The 17,635-nt window shown below is 38.1% G+C and overlaps 1 protein-coding gene across 3 annotated transcripts in view; it reads right to left on the reverse strand.

The window, feature by feature from the left end:
* LOC138763515 (eIF-2-alpha kinase GCN2-like) overlaps nt 1-17,635 on the reverse strand; it is a 119,449-nt gene that overhangs the window by 77,648 nt on the left and 24,166 nt on the right. The window contains exon 1 of one of the 3 annotated variants that reach the window (XM_069937806.1): nt 3,921-4,068. The exons of 1 other annotated variant lie outside the window; for it this stretch is intronic. The gene's annotated coding sequence lies outside the window, so the exon portion shown is untranslated. Of the gene's footprint in view, nt 1-3,920; nt 4,069-17,635 lie in introns of those variants that run through there. One more of the 3 variants, XM_069937807.1, reaches the window with a different exon arrangement.

Genomic DNA, 17,635 nt, shown 5'->3' on the forward strand with positions numbered 1-17,635 from the left:
AAGATGATGTTTTCTCTTGACTGACTTTCCCGTTCAGCCCAAGGGACAGCCTCACCTCTCCAGCCTCCCGATCCTACCTTCTCTTAACCCACCACTGTTCCCAAGCACTTACTCATCAGTTTCCACTGCTCAGCCAAGCATATTCACTCTCTACACCACCGAAACTTGACTTAGAATCCAATGTCAATGCTTGGTCCAGGTTGCAGTTGGTCAGGAATAATATTTTTCATGGAATGTGGCGGAGACAAATCTCCATCTGAATAGGAATGCCCCAACCCGCAGTGTACTGCGGGTATCCATGTCGGACTGTGAATAGGGTGCCAAATACTTTCTTCTCCTCATGAGTAAAATTATGAACTACAGCAACTTTTTCCAGAGATTCTCTTCATGTACCCTCACAGTTTGTTTTCAAAAGCAATTTTCAACATAGAAATCGACAGGACAGTGGCTGACCTAATAATAAGCTACTGTAACAGCTGACTGAAATTTCCCTACTACATAACCCTTCATTTTTTTCTAGTTCAATGTACCTATCTAATAATCTCTTCAAAGATCCTACTGTACATGCCTCCACCACCATTCCAGGCAGTGAATTCTGTGATAAACTTCCCCTTACCTCCACAAACTCCTGAGGAAGTAGAGGCACTGGCGTGCTTTCTTCACGATAACAGTTGGACGTTGGGTCCAGGAAAGGTCCTCCGACATACCGACTCACAGGAATTTAAATTTGCTCACCCTCTCCACTTTTGAGCCCCCAATGATCACTGGATCATACACCTCTGGTTTTCCCTTCCTCAAGTCCACAATCATCTCTTTGGTTTTGGTCACATTGAATGTGAGGTTGTTATGAGTACACCATTCAGCTGAGTTTCCCAATCTTCCTCCTGTATAATGACTCATGGGCTCATTTTAGATAGCCCTCTACTGTGGTATCATGTACAAATTTAAAAATGGTGTTGCTGTTGTACCGAGCCACACAGTCATGTGTGTGAGTAGAGCAGGGTGCTCCAATACTGATGGAGATAGTCTTGGCAACCTGCACTGATTGAAGTGAGGAAATTCAGAATCCAATTACACACTTGGGTATTGAGGGCCAGATCTTGAAGTTTGCTGATTAGTTTTGAGGGGATGGTAGTGTTGAATGCTGAACGGTAGTTAATAAAAACCATACTGATGTATATATCTCTGCTGTCCAGGTGTTACAGGGTTTTGTGTAGAACCTGTGAGATGGCATCTGTCGCTGTGGTAGGCAAATTGGAATGGATCCATGTTGTCACTCAGTCAGAAGATGATATGCTTCAACACCAGCCTCTCAAAACACTTCATTCCTGTGCACATGAGTGCCACTTGTGGGTAGTCATTTAGGTAGATTACTCTTCGTGATCAACGGTACAACGGAGGCCTGTTTGAAACAGGTAGCTACCATACCCTGTCAGAGTGCTATGTTGAATATATCCATGAAAACAATGGCCAGTTATTTAGCATAGGTTATCAGTACTTGGCCGGGTACTCCACCGAACCACATGATTTTTTTGGATTCGCTTAGGCAGCCCATATGTCATCTTCAGAATCTGACAGTCAAGGATCATCAGGAACACAGGGATGGGCAGTGGTTGTTCCTTCTTCAGGTGGTCAAGGCATTATGCTCATCTGGGAGTGAAGCTTGGTGTCTCCTATTGCACCAGATTTGGATTTGTAGCACGTTATGCCATTGAGGCCCTGCCACAGCTGTCGGGTATCTACTGTTTCCATTTTTGAACAGAATTTCCTCTGCCTGGGAGATGGCTTTTTGTAGGTCGCACCTGATCCTTGTATCATGTTTTGGATCTCCGGACTCGAATTTGGCTCTCAGCAGATTCTGGATTTTATTGTTGATACAGAGCTTCTGGTTAGGGAAAACCCTGAACCATTTGGTGGGGACACACTTGCCCACAACTGGTTTGATAAAGTCCGTAATGGCCCTGCTGTAATCATTCAGATCCTCAGTTGAGTTGTTTGAACACTGCCCAATCCATGGACTTCAGCCTCCCACAAACCCCTTCTGGCTGACTTGATCTCTGGAGCCTCTCTTTCTCGCCTCTGCCTGTATGCAGACAGAAGGAGTACCACCAGGTGATCAGACTTGCCAAAATGTGGTCAATGGAAATAACAATAGGCCTTCCATATCTTAGTATAGCAGTGATCAAATGTGCTGACACCTCTGAGCATCCATATGATCAATACCTTTCATCATTTTATACATGTCTATCAGGGCACCCCTCATCCGCCGCCGCTCCAAGGAGAAAATATCAAGTTCATTGAACGTATCTTTATAAAGCATGCTCTACAATCCAGACAACATCCTTGTGAATCTCCTCTGCACCCTTTCTCCAGCATCCACATCCTTCCTGTAGTGAGGTGACCAGAATTGAACACAGTATTCCAGCTGTGATCTAAGGGGCTTATCTTGCTGAAATATCCCATAGGCTATAAGAATACATCATATGCAACTGTCTTGAGTCATAGGTAAGGTGATTATAAGTACAATCAAAAATAGTATCACACAGCATCAAACAACAGATTTGGACTTATTCTGAACTATTCCTGAAATTAAATTGAGGCAGTGAAACTGCAAGCTAATATCTATTCAAGTCAGAATTTAAAAGTTATGCATGGTTCCTTGATTTAATATTCATTAAAATAAAAGATGCTTGAAATAGGATTCTTTTTTCTCACTTAGCCAATGTGTGTGTAATATTCTGCTGTAACTATGATCCTGTTACCTTTCTGTTCCACCATTTCAGGCTGCAAAACAATGAAGGCTTCCAACTCATCATATTCCCAGCTGCTCAAACTAACAGCATGCAAATCTCTCACATATTTTTGTTTTATTTTTGCATGCCTAATCTTTCATTTGTTTTCCTTTTCGCCGCTGTCACCTGAGACACATGATCTGCTGGCATCATAATTTATTTCACATCTTCACATTGCAATTCCAAATTATCAGGAACCTATATGCTCATTGCCATCTCACCAGCACACTCAGCCAACCTGTTTGGCAGCTGGCTCAAGGGCTGGATTGAAAGTCTTTTTCTTCCCCTTCTCCAGAATGGAGGACCATCGCCTTCCCAAGATTGTGTTATATGGCGAGCTCTCCACTGGCCACCGTGACAGAGGTGCACCAAAGAAGAGGTACAAGGACTGCCTAAAGAAATCTCTTGGTGCCTGCCCCATTGACCACCGCCAGTGGGCTGATCTCGCCTCAAACCGTGCATCTTGGCGCCTCACAGTTCGGCGGGCAGCAACCTCCTTTGAAGAAGACCGCAGAGCCCACCTCACTGACAAAAGACAAAGGAGGAAAAACCCAACACCCAACCCCAACCCACCAATTTTCCCTTGCAACCGCTGCAACCGTGTCTGCCTGTCCAGCATCGGAGTTGTCAGCCACAATCGTGCCTGCAGCTGACGTGGACATTTACCCCCTTCCATAAATCTTCGTCCGCGAAGCCAAGCCAAAGAAGACCTCCAAAGATAACAATTAGAGTGAGGTAGGGGGTGGGGGTGAAATGCAATTCTAATTTTTATATTATTCATTAATAACATTCGTGGGGATTTGGGTCCTGAACTTGAAAGACAAACTATAGTTTTTTTCTCTGAAGCCCTCCCTCTGCATTCTGCCACCTCACTCCACATACACTGCTCGACTTATTGAGCACGCCCCACATTTGATTGTTACAATATTCTTATTTAACTCTCTTCGCCTGATTTGCTGTAGGTTACGGGAAGTTTTTAAGTTCAGCCATTTTATATGTTTAAGAAAACAAGGGGCTTTGAGAATTGAGGCAGCGCTGGAACGTGTGCCACACACTGAAAGCAACACACAGAGGTCCAAGGCACGGAACGTTTCCGGCTATCACACTCGCAAACCTGCCGTAACTTACAGCGAAGATTGGTGCCGATAAACTTATGTATTTGAAAGCTCACTCCCGAACACCTTTAAATAATTAGGATCATCCGCGAACTTGTCAATGCTTTCCGTCCACAAAGCTGCAAGACTGTTTCAGACGCAACTCCGCCGCGCTCTCCTTCACGTCCGCAGCCCGACGACAGAAGTCCCGCCCTCCTCGCGGATGATTGACAGCAACGTTCTGCGGGCAGCAGGAGACCCGGGAGGCGGGGGGGGGGGGGGGAGTCCGCTGGGAGGACGCGTACCCGGAAGAGTTGTTTTTCTTCTTGCTTCTACAAGGCGCGAATTCTCCCTGATCGGGAAAATGTTCACTTGCAACAGAACGAAAGTCCATTCATTTTTTGGAGATTCTGCTTTATTAAAGGTTCTTGACGACGCTTCTCCTTCTGTGATCTTCTCCATCCTCTATGCACGCTTCACCTGCCAAGTCCCACTCGCTATTTGATTCTGGCCGAGGGGTCATCAGAATTAGATTGTTTTTATTTCAGTTTTCCAGGATCTGAAGCTTTTTGCCCATTGATTTGAGACTAAGTGCAGATTTTATTAAATAGGATGGGAGGTGCACCACTGAAGAAGCTATTGGTGTAGGATCAGATTTCAAGCATGTCTGAACTGATCTTTAAAGCCCTGTCCATCCTTGTCGAGGAATTCACAGGCACGATGCTGCGAACTCGACTCAGCAGGACTTGCTTTGGCTGAGCTCTCCATGAAGAGTTTTTAAAAGAAGGCTCAAAAGTTTTTTTTAACTTTTTCTTTTACAAAAAGTTTACTTAACTAACAAAAATGACTGGGGGGGGGGGGGGGGGGAATAGAAACCAAAGCCAAAAGAATCTCTGAGTTCACCTGTGCCATCCATGGTCTGAAGGAAGGTGCCTCAACTTCAGGATCTTCTGCCTGAGAATTATAGGCAATGCTATCAGGGATGGAAGCCTTTGGAACGTAGTTTTCAAAAGTTGAAGGTATGATTAAAGATTTAATAGACGATCAAAACATGGGTGAATCCATCACGATTTAATGGAATGAAAGAATAGTGTTGAAGGAGACTTGGGAAAGCACAATAAGAATTTGGAAGAACTGCATGTAATGGAGGATTAAAACCATGTACTCAGATGCTTTTTGCTTATGTGGAACTGACGACACTGGGTCCACACGCAGGTCACCTTACTTTCAGAACTAGCAGATGTAATTAAACTCAGCCATGGGGACTTATCTGAAGATACACTTTGAAATGGAATTCCACCGTGAGGCCCCGGGAAAGCAGTTGTCAAATACGACACTCTGAAATTGACGTATTGGTCACAACCTGTCTTGCTCAAGAAGTTTTAATGAGTCCTTGTATCTACGAGATAAACCAGGATATCATAGCATCCTGCTCCATAATAATTAATCTTCTAAATTGTAGAATAGTATGCTCAGCTTTGATTTTGACTGACAAATGTTAGAGGGAGTGGGTGCATGATTAATTGTTTTTGGGGTATAAAAGTCTGTGGTCCTGCTGCTGAAGTTTAGACTCTCCGAGGGGTGGGAACACCCCTTGTCAAGAAGGAAGAACAGCCAGAGTCCGAGCAACGTCCCGGTCGGGGGAGGTGGAGAAGCTGCTACCAGCGCCCTGACAACCTACTACAAGTGTGCAGTTGTTGCCTCGCTTCGGCAGTTGGGACCAGTCCAAGCGTTGATAAGTATAGTTGGGAAGGGCTTGCATATTGTAGTGTGAAATCAGCTTTTGAATTAGTAATAAACATTTGTATAAACTGAACTGCTCTCGGTGTGTGTGTCTATTTTCTTTCGGTAGCTAAAACACTGTGACCAATCTAAAATGAACAAAATGAGAGGTATAAGTTTACCCAAGACACTGCATTACCAAACAAAACAGTGGGCGATTGATAAATAAATGCCTCTTGATAAGATTGATCATATGGAGAACTTTAGCAGACAAAACAATGTATGAATAACTAGTTTAAATGAAGGTGTAGAAGGAAGAGATGCAGTTAAATACTTTGAATCCTGGATTCTTGATGTACTTTGTGCAGTCACTCGGCGGACAACTACGGATTGAGAGAGCCCGTCAAACCTTCAGGCCTAGACGAAATGAGGATGCACAAAGATGGTCCTTGTGAGGCTGTTAAGCTTCAGGGATCAGGAAATGATCTTAAGAGCAGCATTTAAGTACTCTAAAATGAACAATGCCCCGCTGCAATAATACGGATGAGATGTCATGTTTTTCCAAGATTCAGTCCAGCGATTGTACAGAAAAGAAAAATCAATTTGACGAAGTCAGGCGGCAATTCCAGGCAAAGAATCTCAGGTTTACCTGGTGATTTTATGGATGGAAGTGTCAGAAGGTGGTTTTTCAAGACAAAGCAAGAGGCAGAAGAGTTTGTTCATGGACTTTAAGAAGAAAAATTAATTTTGAAGAGAATTTTATGAAGATTGTATTTTTGTGAACTAAGTCATCTGACGTTAACTTATTGATATTTCACGGAGAGCTGGGGGAAATGTTGAATGTTGAACAAAGTAACAGCAGGATGTAGACTCCATTCTAAAGGGGTGTAATGGCTTCAGGAAAGGTTTGTTTTAAATATGGTGCTTTAGGGATGGGTACTTTTTCATCCCTGGAGGATTCTGCGGCCTTTTATTGCAGGCTTCCGGGGTTTCTTGTTTACATCACCGTCAGAGCAGGGGCTTTGCACTTTTTTTCAGAAGGGAAGAGATCACGAGATTGTTTAGCTATTTACTGTGACTGTGTTATTGTGCAATATCTGTTTATAAATCAATATGGATAAGACATCTAAGTTTATATATTTTAACATTAATGGCTTAAACGGTATGATCAAAAGAAAGAAGATTTTAGCTCACTTGAAAAAGTTTAAGGCAAATGTAGTCTTTTTGCAGCAAAACACATCTTGCTAAGGTTGAACATGACAAGTTAAAAAGAGGATGGGTGGGGCAGGTTTTCTTTTCGTTGTTCTATCCTAAGGCAAATAAAAATGTTCCAGTTAGCATAGAGAATATATCAAAAGACCAAGTGGGTAGATATGTGTTGGCAAATTGAAAGATTTGTTCAGAATCATGGACACTTATGAACATTTATGTGGCAATCTATGATGATGAAGCCTTTATGAAGGATATATGTTTGAAAGCTGCTGAGGGGAGACAAAATATTTTGATAGGAGGAGATTTTAATTTCTGTCTGGATCCGATATTGGATAAATCTGCAAGAACAGTAACTAGAGCTAAGGCTGTTAAAATGATGTTATCTTATATGAAGGATCTAAATTTGATAGATATTTGGAGGCAGCTTAACCCAACAGGTTACATGATCAAGGGTACATGATTCACATACCAGAATTGATTGATTTTTACTGTTAGGTGGACTAAAAGATAGGGTGATGAAGTCAGAATATTTATCAAGGGTACTTTCTGATCACCCACCGCTTATGCAATTTAATTAGCAGAGAAACAGGAAGGTGTTTACAGATGGCATTTGAACCCCATAATGTTAAGCAGGAGGATTTTAAACAATTTATTAGGCAACAAATAGACATCTTTTGCGAAACAAATTTTAATCAACAGATAACAGCTTTTTAATATGGGATAAAATGAAGGCTTTTTTGAAAGGTCAGATTATTTCATTTATGAAAAATGTGAAGAGGGAATATAATGCAGCATTAAATAATTTGGAAAGAGAGATATTGGAACGAATAAAAGAATATCAGAGAACAGGTGAACAGGATAAATATAGAACAATGGAAAACCAAAAAATACTTTAGATCTTACAAGCGTACTCAGTAGAAAAAGCAATACTTAAAAAGTAGGTAGAAATATTATGAACGGGGAATGGGCTTACATGGCATGGTGCTGGCATGGCAATTAAAGGTGGAAGAGTCAGCAAGGGTAATAAATGCAATACAGAAGGATGCCAATGTTGTTACCTATAATCAGAAAAAAATAAATGAGGCCTTTTGGCAATGCTACACTAAATTGATGTACTGGGGGATGAAAACAAAATACATGAGTTCTTAGAAGGGGTTGAACTTCCTAGATTGGATGTAAATAATAGAAATGACCTGGATGCCGCTTTTACAAGAGAAGAGAGTAGAGATTGAGAAAGGATTGAATACATTGCAGGCTAACAAGTCTCCAGGAGAGGATGGGTTTCCACCAGAGTTCTATAACGAATTAATGCCATTATTGATGGATGTATTGAATCAAGCAGTGGAGACTCAGGTAATTCTGCAATTGTTTTCAATGGCGATAATTATAACATTACCCAAAAAGAATAGAGACCCATTAAAGTGTTATATAGGCCAATTTCTCTTCTTAATGCTGACTATAAAATTGTAGCAAAGACGTTAGCCAACAGGCTGGGGCAATATCAACCAAAATTAATACATCCAGAATAGGTGGTATTTGTAAATTGTAGACATTCAGCAAATAATCTACTTAATATAATACATACAGCAAAATTCGGGCTTAATCCAAATATAACAGTTTTCCTGGATGCAGAAAAAGCATTTGACTTATTAAATGGCCATTTCTGTTTAAAACATTGGAGAAATTTGGTATAAGAAGGGGATTATTCAATTGGATCAACAGTCCAAAGCAAAGATAATTATGAATAGTCAAATGTCGACAGTATTCCCCTTTGAGTAGATTGGGAGACATTGTCTCCAGCATTGTTCATAATGGCAATTGAGCCTCTAGCTGACATTATTAGAAGAGATCCTGAGATTAAGAGCTTCGTGGTTGGACAGGATGAGAATAAAATTAGTTTATTTGTGGATGATGTACTATTATATTTGTCAGATCCACAAGGATCCTTGGAAAAGTTACAGGGGTCTCTCAGAGTGTCTGGTTGTAAGTTTAATATGGACAAAAGTGAAATAATACCCTTAACAAACTGTGATTATGAAAGATATAAAAGAGGCAGTAGGTTTAAATGGAAATCAGATGGGATTAAATATTTTGGAGTAGTAACAGACAACAATTTACAAAATTTGTATAAGCTTAATAATTTGTTTAATAAAATAGAGGAGGACCTACAAATATGGAAGGATTTGCCAATAACACTAATAGGAAGAGTGAGTTGTGTAAAGATGAAAGTGATGCCGAGACTGCAATATTTGTTGCAGTCATTGCCTATAGCTGTACCTAAGAATTTCTTTAAGTTGTTGAACAATCAAGTAAGACAATTCCTATGGAATAACAAAGTGACCAGAATGCTTTGTAAAAACTAACCTGGGATTATAAATTAGGAGGGTTGAGACTTCCAGATTTAAAAAAATATTATCTGGCTGCACAAGCAAGATTTATAGCATCCTTTTTTGAAGGGAATTCACCAAATTGGGTTTGTATGTGGCTACATTCAATGAATGAAGAAATAGCTAAAGAATTTATTTATAAATGGAGCATTAAATCAATAAAAAGGAAGGCAAGTAACCCTATCTTGGTACATATGGAGAAGATATAACAGGAAATTAATGAATGTATCAGGAAAAAAGTGGAGTTCTTTTGCTAAGAACTCCATTATGTCACAATGTATTGTTACCTATGAAGATGGGTAAAGAATTCGAAACATATGGTTACAAAAGGGTATATGTTGTATAGCGGACTGTTATAAAGATGGTGTTTTGATGTCATTTGAACAAATGAGACAGAATTATGATGTACCTAATAGAAAATTTCTATGTTTTCTTTAATTGAGACCTTTCTTGTGGGAACGATGGGGACAGGCATTGACTCCTCCAGGAGTTAGTGAAATGGAATGAATGTTTTGGATGGGTAATATGCCCAAATTTATTATCAGAATGTATTTTACTCTTCAGTTAGAAAGTGCTAAACCTGGTCTGCAGAGATCAAGGGAAAGGTGGGAGTCCGACTTCGGTGTTGCATATCCAGAACAATCCTGGTCTGAATGGTGTGTGGATAGTGCAACTTCAGCTATTAATGCGAGATATGGGTTGGTTCAATATAATTTTTTACACCAGCTGTAGCTCACACCACAGAAATTGCACAAATCTATGCAAGAAATATCAGAACTGTGTTTTAGGTGTGAAATAGAGGAAGGAACATTCCTTCATTCAACTTGGTCGTGTGTGGTTTAGACCTTTTTGGCAAGAAATTTCAAGAATTAGAAGGATGATCTTCCCAGATGATCCAGAACTTTATTTGTTAGGCAACTTTATAGATATAAGCAACAATCTTACAGAGTTTCAAATTTCATTTGTTCAAATTGCACTGGCAGTGACCAAAAAGTGTATTGCAATCACGTGGAAGTCGGACTCTCCAGTTACCTTGGTGAGCTGGATAGCAGAGATGAATAGTTGAATACGAATGGAAAAAATAACATCAATTACGTTACTTAAAATATATTTGAATTATGTTGGTGCCCAACTCTAATAACGCTGCTAAATTAAAAAATGATCTCTCCCTGAATCTTCAGGTTAATTTAAACTGTGAGCTCTGACGGTATTGGCAAAGGTATTTAATAAAGGTGGGGGGGGGGGGGGAACAGAAGGGCTAGAGTTAGGGTTTTTGTATGTATGTTTTTCTTTTTTATATATGTTTATTTTTAATTAAAGTTATAATTGTTAATTTTCTTATGAAAATTTTTAAAAAATAAAGTATTTAAAAAAACATTCTGCAATTTAACTTCTATTTCCAGAGTCAAAGTGCTAACACCTGTTTCCTATGTCTCCACTGCAATTCAACAGAATCAGAATTTGTAGATATTAACATATCACAAAATTTGTTGTTTTCAGGCAACATTGCAGGTGCAAATATTGCTATAAATTACATTTAAAAATAAATAAATTCATGCAAAAGAAGAGAATGTGAGGTAGTGTCTGTGATTCATTGTCCATTCAGAAACCTGATGGCTGAGGGGAAGAACAGTTCTTGTACTGTTGGGTGTTCACCTTCAGGCTCCTGTATCTCCTTCCTGATGAAGAGGGCATAGCTTGGGTGGTGGGAGTCCTTGAGGATAGAGGCTGCTTTCTTAAACACCACCTTTATAGATGTCCACGATGGAGTGAAGACTGATGCCCATGTTGGCGCTGGCTGAGTTCACAACACTCTGTATTATTTTCCTTTCCTGTGCATTGGCATCTCCATATCAGACAGTGATGCAACCAGTCAGAATACACTCCACAATGTACCTGTAGAAATTTGCAAGCGTCTTTGGTGACATACCGAATCTCCTCAAACTCTTCATGGAGTGTAGCCATTGGTGACCCTTCTTCGTGATTACATTGACATAGAGGCTCCAGGATAGTTCTTCAGAGATGGTGACAGCCAGGAATTTGAAATTCTCAACCCCTTTCACTGATCTAATTTAATGTTTTGATTTAATTTTGGCCCATGAATCCATGCTGCCCAATTTACACCCAATTCAGCTACACTCCCAGTACACTTTGAATGGTGGGAGGAAACCGGAGCCCCCGAGGAAAACCCACACAGACACAGAGAGAATGTACGAACTTCTTACAGGCAGCGTGGGATTCGAACCCCTGTCCTGATCACTGGTGCTCTGGAGCCATTGTGCTAATCACTACACCCATCCATGCTGCCCAATCTATTGCACTCCTGTACACTTCCTCATTGCTGTCTGTGATTCTGCCGATGACTGTGATATCATTGCAAATTTGAACACTTCCAGGTGTATCACTCACGTCCCTTATACAACTTTAGTTCACTGCAGCACAGCGATGCAGCTAGTCGAGAAGCTGTCCCATCCTTCTAGTCATCTGGGTTCAATCCTGACCTCTGGTTCAGTCAGGGAGTTTGCACATAATCCTGTGATTGGGTTAGTGTGAATTTGGTGGGCTGGAGGGACTTTTTCTGAGCTCTTGTATCTCTGGAACTCTATTTAAAAAGGGGCAGCACAGAATCTGGAGGGAGTTGATGGAAATATGGGGGAATAAAATAGATTGGAATTAATATGTGGAGTTGTTGATGGTGAGCAAAGACTCAATGGGATAAATGATCTATTTCCACTTAGCATCACTCCATAATTCTATGACTAATATGTCAATTGCAAAAGATCATTGAAACAGAGATTCTGTGGGGACCAAACAAGTTCCATTAACCAGTCATAAAATTTATTGTTTTGTGGCAGCATTACAGGTGCAAATATTGCAATTAAAATACATTTAAAAATAAATAAATTAGTGCAAAAGAAGAGAAACTGAGGTAGTCAGTTCACTGTCCATTCAGAAATCATATGGCTGAGGGGAAGAACAGTTTTTGTAGTGTTGAGTGTTCATCTTCAGGCTTCTGTACCTCCTTCTTGATGGTAGCAATGTGTGAGGGTCCTTGATGATAGAACCATGGCAGGACAGTCAACATTGTGATTAGCACCACACTGTTACAGCGTAGCAACCGGGACCTGTGTTCGAATCCCATGCTGTCTGTAAGGAGTTTGCATGTTCTACCTGTGTCTACATGGGTTTCCTCTGGGTGCTTCAGTTTCCACCCACCGTTCAAAACATATTGGAGGTGTGTGTCAATTGTTTTTAACTGGGCAGCATGGCCTCGTGGGTCAAAAGAACTTGTCACCTTGCTATATGTTTAAATTTTTCAAAAATATAATTTAAATTTAAAGATAGATGGTAAGAGTCTAGTGTTCCTCACAGTGAGTCCAGCACTAGTGGCACCATCTCAGGTAAAAGGTTGCAAATTTAGGACTGAGATTCCCATTTTTCTCTCTCATAGTTATGATCCTGTGGTTTTTGTATCATTAAGAAGATTCCAGGCAGATTTGTTTGGATGGCAGGACTTTGGTGGTGCCCGACAAGAATATTTTGCAGACTATCAGGTTAATTTATTTACTCTCCAACAAACTTTTAATTCTTTAGAAAAGTCTTGAGTCTAAGTCTCAAATAAGACTTTGACCTGAAACGTTGACTGACCATTTCTCTTTATTTTTGAAAATTTTATTTAAAAGTTTTACAAAGTATCTACATACAAAATATTCTAACAACGAAATAAAAGAACCCTTACTACCCCCGTACCTCCCCCTACCTACCACCTAAATTATCACATCCCACCCACTCCCCCTTGGAGCTAAAAAAAATTAGTATCAGGTATTTAATGGTTCCTGCTTGGTGTGCTAACCCTTTACATATCATTTATTTAATATCCAAACCCAAACATTCCAAATATAGACTCCACATTTTAACAAAAAAAGGATAATTATTTCACAAATTATAAGTTATCTTTTGCAGATACAAACAGGATTGTAATTCACTATGCCATCTTTGTATATTCAATTCCACATTGTTTTTCCATGTAATAGCTATACATTTTCTTGCTACAGCCAACCCTAATCGTATAAATGCAAGTTGTGGTTTATTCAGCCGCAACCCTGTTATTAATGTATTCATACAACCCAATAAACACACCAACGAATGAAGTTGTAAATCCATTCTAAATAAATCTCTCAAAAACTTTGTAATTTTTTTCTCAAAAAGGTTTAACTTTTTTACATACCCATACTGAATGCAAAAAAGTACCTACCTGTTATCCACATCTAAAATACAGATCTGATGAACTAAAACCGTATTTCTTCAACTTTTCAGGAGTTAAAGACAATTGATATAAAAACCAAACTATACCACACATTAAGCAATTTTGTAACTATCAACACACATATTTGACCATCCCTCCCAAGACAAAGTAATAACCAAATCTTTCTCCCACCTATCCTTCATTTTATATACACCAACCTTTTCCTTCTTTTCCTGCAATAACATATAGTTCCGAAATAAACCCTTTATTTCCTTTATCAGCAATTAGTATCTCAAATTTTGTTTGACCCGGTAACACCAATTCTAGTCCAAAATTTTCTAACAATAAATCTCAAACTTGAAAATAAGCAAAAAAGAATTTGATGAAATGCCAAACTTCTCTCGAAATCCATTAAAAGAAAGAAACTTACCTGCTTCAAAGCAATTCTCCACCAATTTTACACCTTTCGTTTCCCAATCTTTCAAATATGGATTATTTAAAGAAAAAGGAATTATTTTATTCTAATATAATGGTGATTTAGCCAAAATTTTACCTTTAGATGCAATAATTTGCTCCTGCTTATACCAAATATCCATTAAATGTCTCAATACTGGGAATTTATACTTTTGCAATAAAGAAGGATTCCATTTATAGATAAACTGAAGTATTTTATTTTCAAAAATCTGGTCCAATTCAACCTTTGCCCATATAGGTGGTTTATCAATATCAAACAACCTATTAATAAACTTTAATTGCGCCGCCTCATAATAATTTTGAAAATGTGGTCAATGAAGTCCACCTAAAGCACACATGTCAAACTCAGGCCCGCAAGATCATATCAAATATGTATTAGAGCTGGTCCGCTGGCCGCCGCGCCAGTATAGCGCATGCACAGCTAATACTACAAATCCCAGAATGCTTTGCAAATGCGTTGGCGCCGGCCCGTCAGACCGCTAATCGCCCCCACCTCCTCTGTTTACTTTCATTAGCATCTGCGACCTGTCTCCCAACTCACACGTAATAAACCCCTTACGAAAAATGGCCAAACAAAAGACAGAAAACAGGGCCTTTCAAGACAGGTGGGAGGCAAACTCTGACCCCAGAGTTTGATGAACTTGCATCTAAGAAGAGATGCCAAGTATCTGGTTTAGACCCAGGTGCATCAGAGTAAATCACAGTGTAGCAAAATAAGCTTGGATTCATATTTTCTTTGGTTAACTTTGGACTGTTCATAATTGAAAGATTGGATTTTCATTGAAGCAAGTTGTTATTTTTTTGACTTGTTGGCTTGTGAAAAAAAATACATTTAAAAGGAGCTTAAAGGCTATAGAGAAATATTATTTATTGAATATTTTATTTCTCATTTGTAAATGCTTCTTCTGGAAAGAGTTTAACCAAAACTATTATTAAACATTTATTTTAATAAGAAAAAGTTTAACATTACATATGTTGAAAGGTGAGAAAACATGCGGATGTTGTTGAAAATTTTCAATAAATATTTAGTTTGGCCCACAACTTAGTCCAAGATTTTAATTTTGGCCTTCTGTGAATTTGAGTTTGACACCCCTGACTCTTGACAATTTACCTTTCCATAAAAACAAACAAATTACTTTATTTAATTCCTTAAAAATTTCTTCGGTATTGCACTTGGAATAGACTGTAAAAGATATTGAATACGAGGGTATATATTCAATTTAATACAATTAACTCATCCAATCAAAGTCAATGGCAAATCTTTCCATCTATTTAAATCAAATTTAATCTTATTTAGCAACGGTATATAATTTAAACTATATAAATTGTGATATTCTTTATCCACTATGACCCCTAAATACTTAATTTTATTAGACCATCTAAACTTAGAGAACTGTTTACAATCTGTATAATCTTCATCTGATATTGATAATATCTCACTTTTATCCCAATTGACTTTATAACCTGAAATCATCCCATGTCGGTTCAACAAAGTTTGTAATGTTTCTAAGGAATCCTTAGGATGAGGTAAATATATCAACACATCATCTGCAAACAGATTAATTTTATACACTTGTTCACCTATTGTAATTCCCTTAATATTAATATCTTGTCTTATCGCTTGAGTCAAAGGTTCTATTACTAAAGCAAACAAAGCTGGTGACAGTGGACAGACAATCCTGTCTGGTTGATCAAGTCAAATTAAATGCAGGTGAATTCAGTCCATTTGTCATCACCCTAGCAGAAGGGTTGGTATATAAGCCCTTAACCCAACCAGTAAAAAGTGGTCCAAATTTAAATCTTTCTAATACCTTAAATAAAAATTTCCACTCAACCCGATCAAAAGCTTTTTCCATACCTAATGCTGATTTCATTGCTTGATTAAACTGGTGTCTTGAGGCGTTAATTTTTGTAATCAATTTAGCAATATTATTGGCTGAATATCTAACTTTAATAAAACTTGCTTGATCCATATGTAATAACTTGGATAAAAATTTAACCAATCTATTTGCTAATGCCTTTGCCACAATCTTGTAATCCACATTCAATAAAGATATTGGTCTATACAAAGCCACTTTAATGTATCCCTATCCTTCTTTGGAATAACTGTTATTAACACCCTTGAAAAAGACTCTGGAAATGAACCTATTTCTGTCGCTTGTTACAGTACTTCTGTATATACAGGAAATAACAAATCTTGAAATTCTTTATAAAACTCTGTTGTAAATCCATCCTCTCCAGAAGATTTCCCACTAGGCATAGATTGCAATGCTTTCTTAAGTTCCAAATCAGTAAATGGACCGTCTAAGTCCCTAATATCTGTTTCATTTAACAATGGTAAATTTAAATTAGACAAAAAAGACTCAATCCGATCCATAGCTTGAGTACCCTCAAATGTATATGTTCCTCATTAATTTCACGTGGTTTATATGTTATCCCTGAATTCTTCCTAACTGCATTGATCATTCTAGATACTTGTTCAGTCTTCAGCTGCCAAGCTAAAACCTTATGAGCCCTCTCACCTAATTCATAATATATTTGCTTCAATCATTTTCTCATAGTTATAAGTTTACAAAGTATTATAACATAATTTTAATTTAGATAATTGTACCCTATTATCCTCAATTGAATTCTTCTGAAATTTCTTCTCTAATACTGCTATTTCTTTCTCCAAATTTTGTCTCTGCCAAATACTGTTTCCTTACTCTCGCTGTATAACTAATAATCTGACCCCTTAAATATGCCTTTAGAGCATCCCATAAAATAAATTTACTCTGTACTGAACCCTCATCTGTTTGTAAATAAAAAACAATTTGATCTCTTATATATTTAACAACATTTTCTTTCACAACATTTCATTAAATCTACCACCTCAGAATCAGCACTTGAAACTAAATAACCAATGATCAGATGATATCCTACTTTTATATTCGGCATGAGTAATTCTACCTTCCAATTGTGCTGATACCATAAATAAATCAATTCTTGAAAATGAATCATGTCGGGCAGAGTAAAACAAAAAATATTTTTTGGTCGGATTCAACTGCCTCCATATTTTCACCAAGTTTAATGCTTTCATCAACTCAGTTATTCGTTAAACCATTTAAGTTTTCTTCACAGTTTTTGGAGATTTATCCAATAATGGATCCCAGACAATAATTGAAATCCCCTCCTACCAAAATATTCTCATTCGATTAATTCAAATTTAAAAATGTGTCTGTAACAAATTCAACATCATCATCATTTGATGCATACACATACATTAAGGTCCAAGCTTCTGAAAATATTTTACAATTAACCTTCAACACTCTACCAGCACTGGCAGAAAAAGACTCCAAAATAAAAGGCATTTTTTTGTGTATGAAAATTGCTACTCCTCTAGCTTTGAAGTTAAAAGAAGATACAATCACATGACCAACACAATCTCTCTTCAATTTCAAATGTTCTTTCTCAATCAAATGAGTCTCCTGTAAAAACGTAATATCCACTTTCATCTTCTTAATAAAATCCAGTATTCATTTCCGTTTTATCGGATGATTAAGCCCTTTAACATTTAATGTTGCAAAATTCAAATTATTAATTATTCCCTTTAGAGTGGCACCCAACACAACCAACCTTTACACTAAACAAAAGCTCCCCAAGAAAAAAAGTCTCCTAAAACTACTAATATAAAAACAAAACTTAAAAAATACAAAAAAAACCAAATCT

Source organism: Narcine bancroftii, chromosome 5 (assembly GCF_036971445.1).
Source record: "Narcine bancroftii isolate sNarBan1 chromosome 5, sNarBan1.hap1, whole genome shotgun sequence".
In the NCBI taxonomy this organism is placed as follows: domain Eukaryota; kingdom Metazoa; phylum Chordata; class Chondrichthyes; order Torpediniformes; family Narcinidae; genus Narcine; species Narcine bancroftii.